We start from the raw sequence: 7,079 nt of genomic DNA, 5'->3' as shown, positions 1-7,079 counted from the left end.
CATTACCGTTTTGGAAAATTCTTCTCGGTAGTCGAAGCCTACAAGTGCCAAAACACTTGTGCTTCGCTTCTACGAGAAAAATACCCATAAAATCATAAAAATTAGGAAATTCACAGAATGTTACAGTATGCATATTTTTCACAAAAATAATAATTGAAACTAGTACTCGCTTCGCACGTGGCTCTGATACCACTGTTGGGTTTTTCGGGCCGCGAAAACCGCATTTTCGCGTCGCGGAAACCCCGAATCACCCATGCCACTGGATCTCGTGCGAAGAAAACTTTCAAAAATATGAGTACGAGTTTAAAGGTTCAATCTACAGTAGATCTACGAAGGAAGAAAATATTTTTATACCTTTGAAGCGTGCCTTTCGCGTATCCCGCTCGTCCAAAATGTCGGATCTCTAGACCGTCAAGCGTACGGTCCTCTAAAAGTATCCACACGGACAACTTAGGTGGAGAAGACCTAAACAAAGGTGTGCTAGCACCTTGATAGGTCACGGCAAGAAGAAAAGAGGGAGAGAGCAAGAAGAACTCAAGGAAGAAGAAGGAATGAATACACACTTTTATGAAAAATGAATTCCATTCAAAAACATAAGTGGCCGGCCACCTCTCCAAGGTGTAACCCCAATTCTCATTAAATGTAGTCATTAAAGAGAATGGAGTTGTAACTCCCATGAGGTGGCACACTTTGATGATGTGGCACATCATCATTGGTCCACATCTTGCCATCTCACTAATGATGTGGCAATTAGTCAAGTCAAACTTGACTCTTCCTCTTCCTCTTAAGTCAAGTCAAACTTGACCAAATCTCTTCCATGGTTGATCGAATCCAACCATTTGATTCAAGCCAACTTAATATAATGAATCTAATTCATTTAATTAAATTTATTCAATGAGTCATAATCTAAATTAGACTCATTGAACACATGAATCAACTTGAGTCCAACTCAAGTTAGCCCAATTAGGATTACTCTTAATCCAATTTGATTCATCAAATGAATCTAATCCTCTTGGTTCATCATATGAACCTAATCTCCATCTAATTGTCCTTAGTGTGTGACCCTATAGGTTTTTGTAACGTTGGCAATGCCCTAAACTCATTTAGGAGCATAAGTAATGAGCGGTATCTAGCAACACATAATTACTACCCAAGTTACAAGAATGTTGAGATCCAACATCACCTTGTGACTACTAATTGGGACTCCTCACAATATATGACAAGTGTCCTTCTATCCTAGACATCTACATTGGTCAATTGGAGGCATAGACTGTGTCATCCTCTGACCAATCTAAATCTTGAACTCCAAGTAGACTCACTAAATCAAATGAGCTCAATATCCTATATTGACTCATTTGGGCATGGCCATGCACTTCGTGGTCTCACTCTATCAAGAATACCGATGTCTCTCCCGTCATATAGGAGGGATAGATCTCATCTACATCACTCACATCCCTCTGCATAATTTGTTATATACCCAGTAATCGCCTTTATAGTCCACCCAGTTACGGGTGACGTTTGACGAAACCAAAGTACATAACTCCTTATGTAGGGATCTATGGTGACTTCAGGTCTAAGGACTAGTAGTCATACTAATAGCCACATGAGAAAGTATATGACACTCATATAACGATCCATGATACTTTCTCATGGCGGGTCATTCAGTATACATTCTCTAATGTATACCCATGTGTCAACTTGATATCTCTATATCCATTACTTGTGAGATCAAGTCATCGAGTTGACCTACATGCTAGTCTTATTGCATTAACATTGTCCCTGAATGTTAATACTCGCATAGGAATGATTAAGAGTAGTGTTCCCTATATCATCTCACTATTGGTTCAACTAACCGATTGATATAGGTGAGAACCGTCTACTCAAGGACATTATTATACTTAGTTTATTTGGCACCAATACAAGTAAGTATAATAACCAAAATCCAAATGCCTTTATTTATATATATAGAATATGATACAAATAAGTCCAAAATACAATCGTCAAATGATTGGCTCTAGGGCTCTAACTAACAAGGGGCAGCAACCCTACCCACGATATAATCATCGCGAGTGTTCCTAAGCGATCCTACAATGCCTTAGTCCGCTATCCCAAAATGATTTGGGGCGAAACCTTGCCATTTCGGAAATATTTTCTCGGTAGTCGAAGTCTACAAGTGTCTAAACACTTGTGCTTTGCTTCTACGAGAAAATTACCCATAAAATCTATAAAAATCATAGAAACACAGAAACTTACAGATCTGTTCAATTTCATAAAATTTAAAATAAAAGTCGTACGCGCTTCGCACGTGGCTCTGATACCACTGTTGGATTTTCGGATCGCAAAAACCGCTTTTTGCGTTGTGGAAACCTCGAAACCCTGCCACCGGATCCGTGCGAAGAAATAAAATTTGCATAAAACTTCGAGTATGAGTTTATAACCTAGATCTAAACTAGATCTACAAAGGAGAAGAGCTTTACCCTTGATACGATGCCTTCGCTTAATCCCGCTCGTCCAAGGTTCGCCGGATCTCGAGAGTATCAAAGTAGATACTCCTCTTTGTGTATCCACACAAGCAAGAGATGGAGAAACTAAACAAAAAGGTGTGATAGCACCTTTGAATGGTTCGGCCAAGGTGGAGGAGAGAGAGAGAAGAGAGATCTTGAGGAAGAAGATGAGAGTTACACAAAAATAAAAACTCACACCATAAATTAGTGTGGTCGGCCACATTAAGAGGGAGTTTTATCTCCATGGGATACCAAGAGTCACAACTCTTGGTAACTTCCATGAGGTGGCATCCCACTTAAGCAATCATGATGATCTGGAGCATCATCATTGGCCCACTCTTTGCCAACTCACCAATGAGGTGCCAAATGGTCAAGTCAAACTTGACCCTTCATCTTCCTCTCAAGTCAAGTCAAACTTGACCACTTCTCTCCCATGGTTGATCTAATCTAACCATTGGTTCAAGTCAATTTTAATTTAATGAATCTCTATTCACTGAATTAAATTGATTCAATGAGTCTAGGTCCAAATTAGACTCATCTAACACATGAACAAAATTGAGTCCAACTCAATAAGCCTAATTTGGATTTCCTTTAATCCAATTTGCTTCATCACATGGACCTAATCCTTTAGGTTCATCAAAAAAACCTAATCTCCATCTAATTGCCCTTTGTGTGTGACCCTATAGGTTCTTATAATGTTGACAATACTCCTAAACCCATTTAGAAGCATAAGTAATGAGCGGTATCTAGCAACACATCATTACAACCCAAGTTATAAGAATGTTGAGATCCAACATCACCTTGTGACTACAAATTATGACTCTTCACAATATATGACAAGTGTCCTTCTATCCTAGACATCTAGATTGATTAATGTGAGGCATAGACCGTGTCATCCTCTAATCAATCTAAATCTTGAATCCTAAGTAGACTCACTCAATCAAATGAGCTCAACATCTCATATTGACTCATTTGGGCATGGCCAAGCACTTAGTGGTCTCACTCTATCAAGAATATCGATGTCACTCCCCTCATATAGGAGGAATAGATCCCATCTATATTACTCACATCCCTCCGCATAATTTGTTACATACCCAGTAATCGCCTTTATAGTCCACCCTGTTATGGGTGGCGTTTGACGAAGCCAAAGTATGTAACTCCTTATGTAGGGAACCATGGTGACTTCAGGTCCAAGGACTAATAGTCATACTAATAGCCACATGAGAAAGTATATGACACTCATATAACGATCCATGATACTTTCTCATGGCGGGTCATTCAGTATACATTCTTCAATGCATACCCATGTGTCAACTTGATATCTCCATATCCATGACTTGTGAGATCAAGTCGTCGAGTTGACCTACATGCTAGTCTCATCGCATTAACATTGTCCCTGAATGCTAATACTTGACTAGGAATGATTAAGAGTAGTGTTCCCTATATCATCTCACGATCGATTCAACCAATCGATTGATATTGGTAAGAACCTTCTACTCAAGGACGCTATTATACTTAGTTATTTGGCACGAATACAAGTAAGCATAATAACCATAAATGAATGCCTTTATATATATAAGAAATATGATACAATGAGTCCATACAACAATCATCAAATGATTGGTTCTAGGGCTCTAACTAACATCCCTTTGGCGAGATCAAGTTGGGAGTTGTTCTTCACCTTCTCCAACCTTGATCCAACGTTCCAAAGTCATCTCCCTCTCTGTATGAACTCCAAAAGCTAAGGATTGGTTCTGAAGATCACTCATCATCTCTAGATAAGCATTTCTATTCTCTTTTCTCAATTGGGATTTAAATGTTTGTGATCTCCTTATCTTCGGATCTCTATCTTTGTATTATGGAGTAGATTCATTGTTCTAGGACTAAGGGAGTATTTGTGGTGTGATTTGATGTTGGATCTCATGGATATGCCAATTTCCTATCTAAATGATGTTGGTGTGTTTTGTATCTATTTGATCTTGTGTTGATTCTTGTGTTTGGACCTAATTACCATATTTGATTAAATGTTTGTAATGCTTGTGGATCTTGTAGAGAGATTCCCTAGATCGTATGACTGAGGGGCGTCAGTGACAAGATGCCCCACTAACGGGCGTCTAGGGGGTTACCTTGAAAGATGAAGCTAGTCTCTATAAGGAGGTGGGATAGTTGAATACGCTTAGTTCCTACACCATTATGTGGATTGAATGGTGATGTGTTTCTGTGTTGTATGACCAAGGGATGTTGTTAATAGGATGTCCCACTAACGGACTTCATAGGGAACATAACTATTTAATCGCTAGAGGTGTAGATTAAAGTCCCTTGCCGGTTGTCTTTTGTAGGAGAAAATCGGTAACTTTCTTCAAATGCATGTCAATTGAGGATATGAATTGGAGAATCATGATTCATCAATGAATATTACTAAGAAACCAAATTCCTAGAACACTCACAAAACCAAATACTTCATTTACTTTCCTATTTCTATTTCTAGTTGTATACTTAGTGCATTCCCTACCTTGTTAATTGCTTAGCTAATTCTAAGTAAGACGTCTCTTGTGCTTATAACCAGTCCTTGTGGGATCAATAATCTTTTATTACTGATGACAAAACCATGTACTTGCGGTTGCATAACAAGTTTTTGGCGTCATTGCCGGGGACTTCTATAACATTAGAGATAATCATTTGAGTTAAACTAAACTTTTCTTTTCTTTTCTATTACATAGTTGTAACTAGTCTTAGAAATTATGTTTTTGAAATCTTACCTTGCATTCCTTATTACTTTTTATACAATTTTCCTTGTTACAATTCAAATTCTGCATTTTATATTTTCAGTATTTCAGTTTAGTTTGTCTTTCAAGTAAAGAGAAAATTTTGAAAAAAAAAAAACTTGTGATCTTGTTCTTTGTATGTAAAGATCTAACTTTGCAAGAGATTTGTTACCTTTTGATCCAGAAATTAATAGAACCTTTCATAGAAGAAAAAGCTCACAAAGACATCTAGAAGAACAAGAACACTCAAATATGGCAAACAAACCATTGAAAGATTATACAGCACCGTATGCAAGAGGACTTTGTTCTAGCATCACCAGGTCATCTGTTGAATCTAATAATTTTGAAATCAAGCTTGCGATAATCACTATGGTATAGTAGAATCAGTTTGGAAGCAGACCACATGAAGATCCTAACCAACATCTTGAAGTTTTCTATGAAATTTGTGGTACAATGAAAATGAATGGTGTTCCAACAGCAGCAGTGCAATTATTATTATTTAGATTTTCTTTGAGAGACAGAGCCAAACAGTGGCAGAATTCTTTGCCTGCAAATAGTATATCCACTTGAAAACAATGTGAATAACAATTTCTTGACAAATTCTATCCTCCAAGCAAAACTTCTCATATGAGAAATTTGATAGCAAGCTTCAGAAAGTTAGACTTTGAATCATTATTTGAAGCATGAGATAGATATAACAATATGCTCAGACAATGCCCACATCATGGACTGGAAAAATGACTAGTTTTACATATGTTTTATAACAACATCAACTATCATACAAAGGTGTCTCTAGATTCTGCATCTGGAGGGGTACTTATGAACAAAAGCCTAGATGAAGCCGAGAATATTATTAAAAGTGTAGCATAAAACCATCATCAATAGGCAACAGAAAGGAGTGGAGGTTATTCATATACAAACCCAATTAAAGCATCAGGAAAATTCGATGTAGATGCAATCACTTTGATGTCTGCAAAACTGGATGCTCTTACTAAAAAGCTGGAAATATGGGAATAAATTCTCGCACGATCAATGCCATAGTGTGTGTTTGTGAAACATGTGGAAGCACAGATCATGCTCAAGATTTATACCCATTGGGAGTCATTTATGCATAAATTAATCAACTTGAGCAGTGTGATGCTATCATGAGTTACAATCAGAAACAGATAATCCATACTCAAACACATACAACCCTGGTTGGAAGAATCATCCAAACTTCACTTATCGTAATAATCAAGAACAAGGACCATCCACGAGGGCTAGATCAAGCTACCAGCTTGGGCAACAAAACTTTCAACAGCAACATGTAACACCCACTAAGCTTTTAAGATAAATATGAGAATGATGAACTTGCCTTAGGAAAATATTAGTAGAATGTTGAACCAAAAAGAAATAAAAAAAAAGAAATAAAAATAGGGAGTGGTCAAGGATTGAACCTTGGACCTCTCATGATGTAAATGATAGGATTAACGGGTAATAACCAGTTGGGATAGGAATAATATATTGATAGCAAAGGAGGGAAACTCATGATAAGGGTGAGAGTAAAAGCTAGCCAAAAGAAAACAAGAAAAGAGCAAGAGAAAGGCAACTTGCCTTCCTTCTTTTCTCTCCCTCTTCTTCATCTTTTGCCGTGACTTAAAGAGGGGAATTAAGGGGATTCATTCCCCCTTGTTTCATCATGAATGATGAGAACAAATAAATAAATAAAATAAAAAGAAAAAAAAATGAAAAAGGGCTAAGGGAGAAGGAAAGCAAAAACCAATTTTGCTACCTCTTCCCCCTTAACATAAAAGAGAGTATGTAAAGAGGA

General features: G+C 37.4%; 1 non-coding gene across 1 annotated transcript; it reads right to left on the bottom strand.

Moving 5' to 3' along the window:
- Positions 1–5,893: 5,893 nt before the first annotated feature.
- On the bottom strand, positions 5,894–6,000 carry LOC122033189. Its single transcript, XR_006126435.1, has one exon. It is a non-coding gene; the product is annotated as a small nucleolar RNA R71 (small nucleolar RNA).
- Between the last annotated feature and the right edge of the window lie 1,079 nt (positions 6,001–7,079).

The sequence above is a fragment of the Zingiber officinale genome, chromosome 11A (genome assembly GCF_018446385.1).
Source record: "Zingiber officinale cultivar Zhangliang chromosome 11A, Zo_v1.1, whole genome shotgun sequence".
In the NCBI taxonomy this organism is placed as follows: domain Eukaryota; kingdom Viridiplantae; phylum Streptophyta; class Magnoliopsida; order Zingiberales; family Zingiberaceae; genus Zingiber; species Zingiber officinale.
The sequence above is the reverse complement of the archived record's forward strand: the minus strand, read 5'-3'. Positions and strand labels throughout refer to the sequence as shown.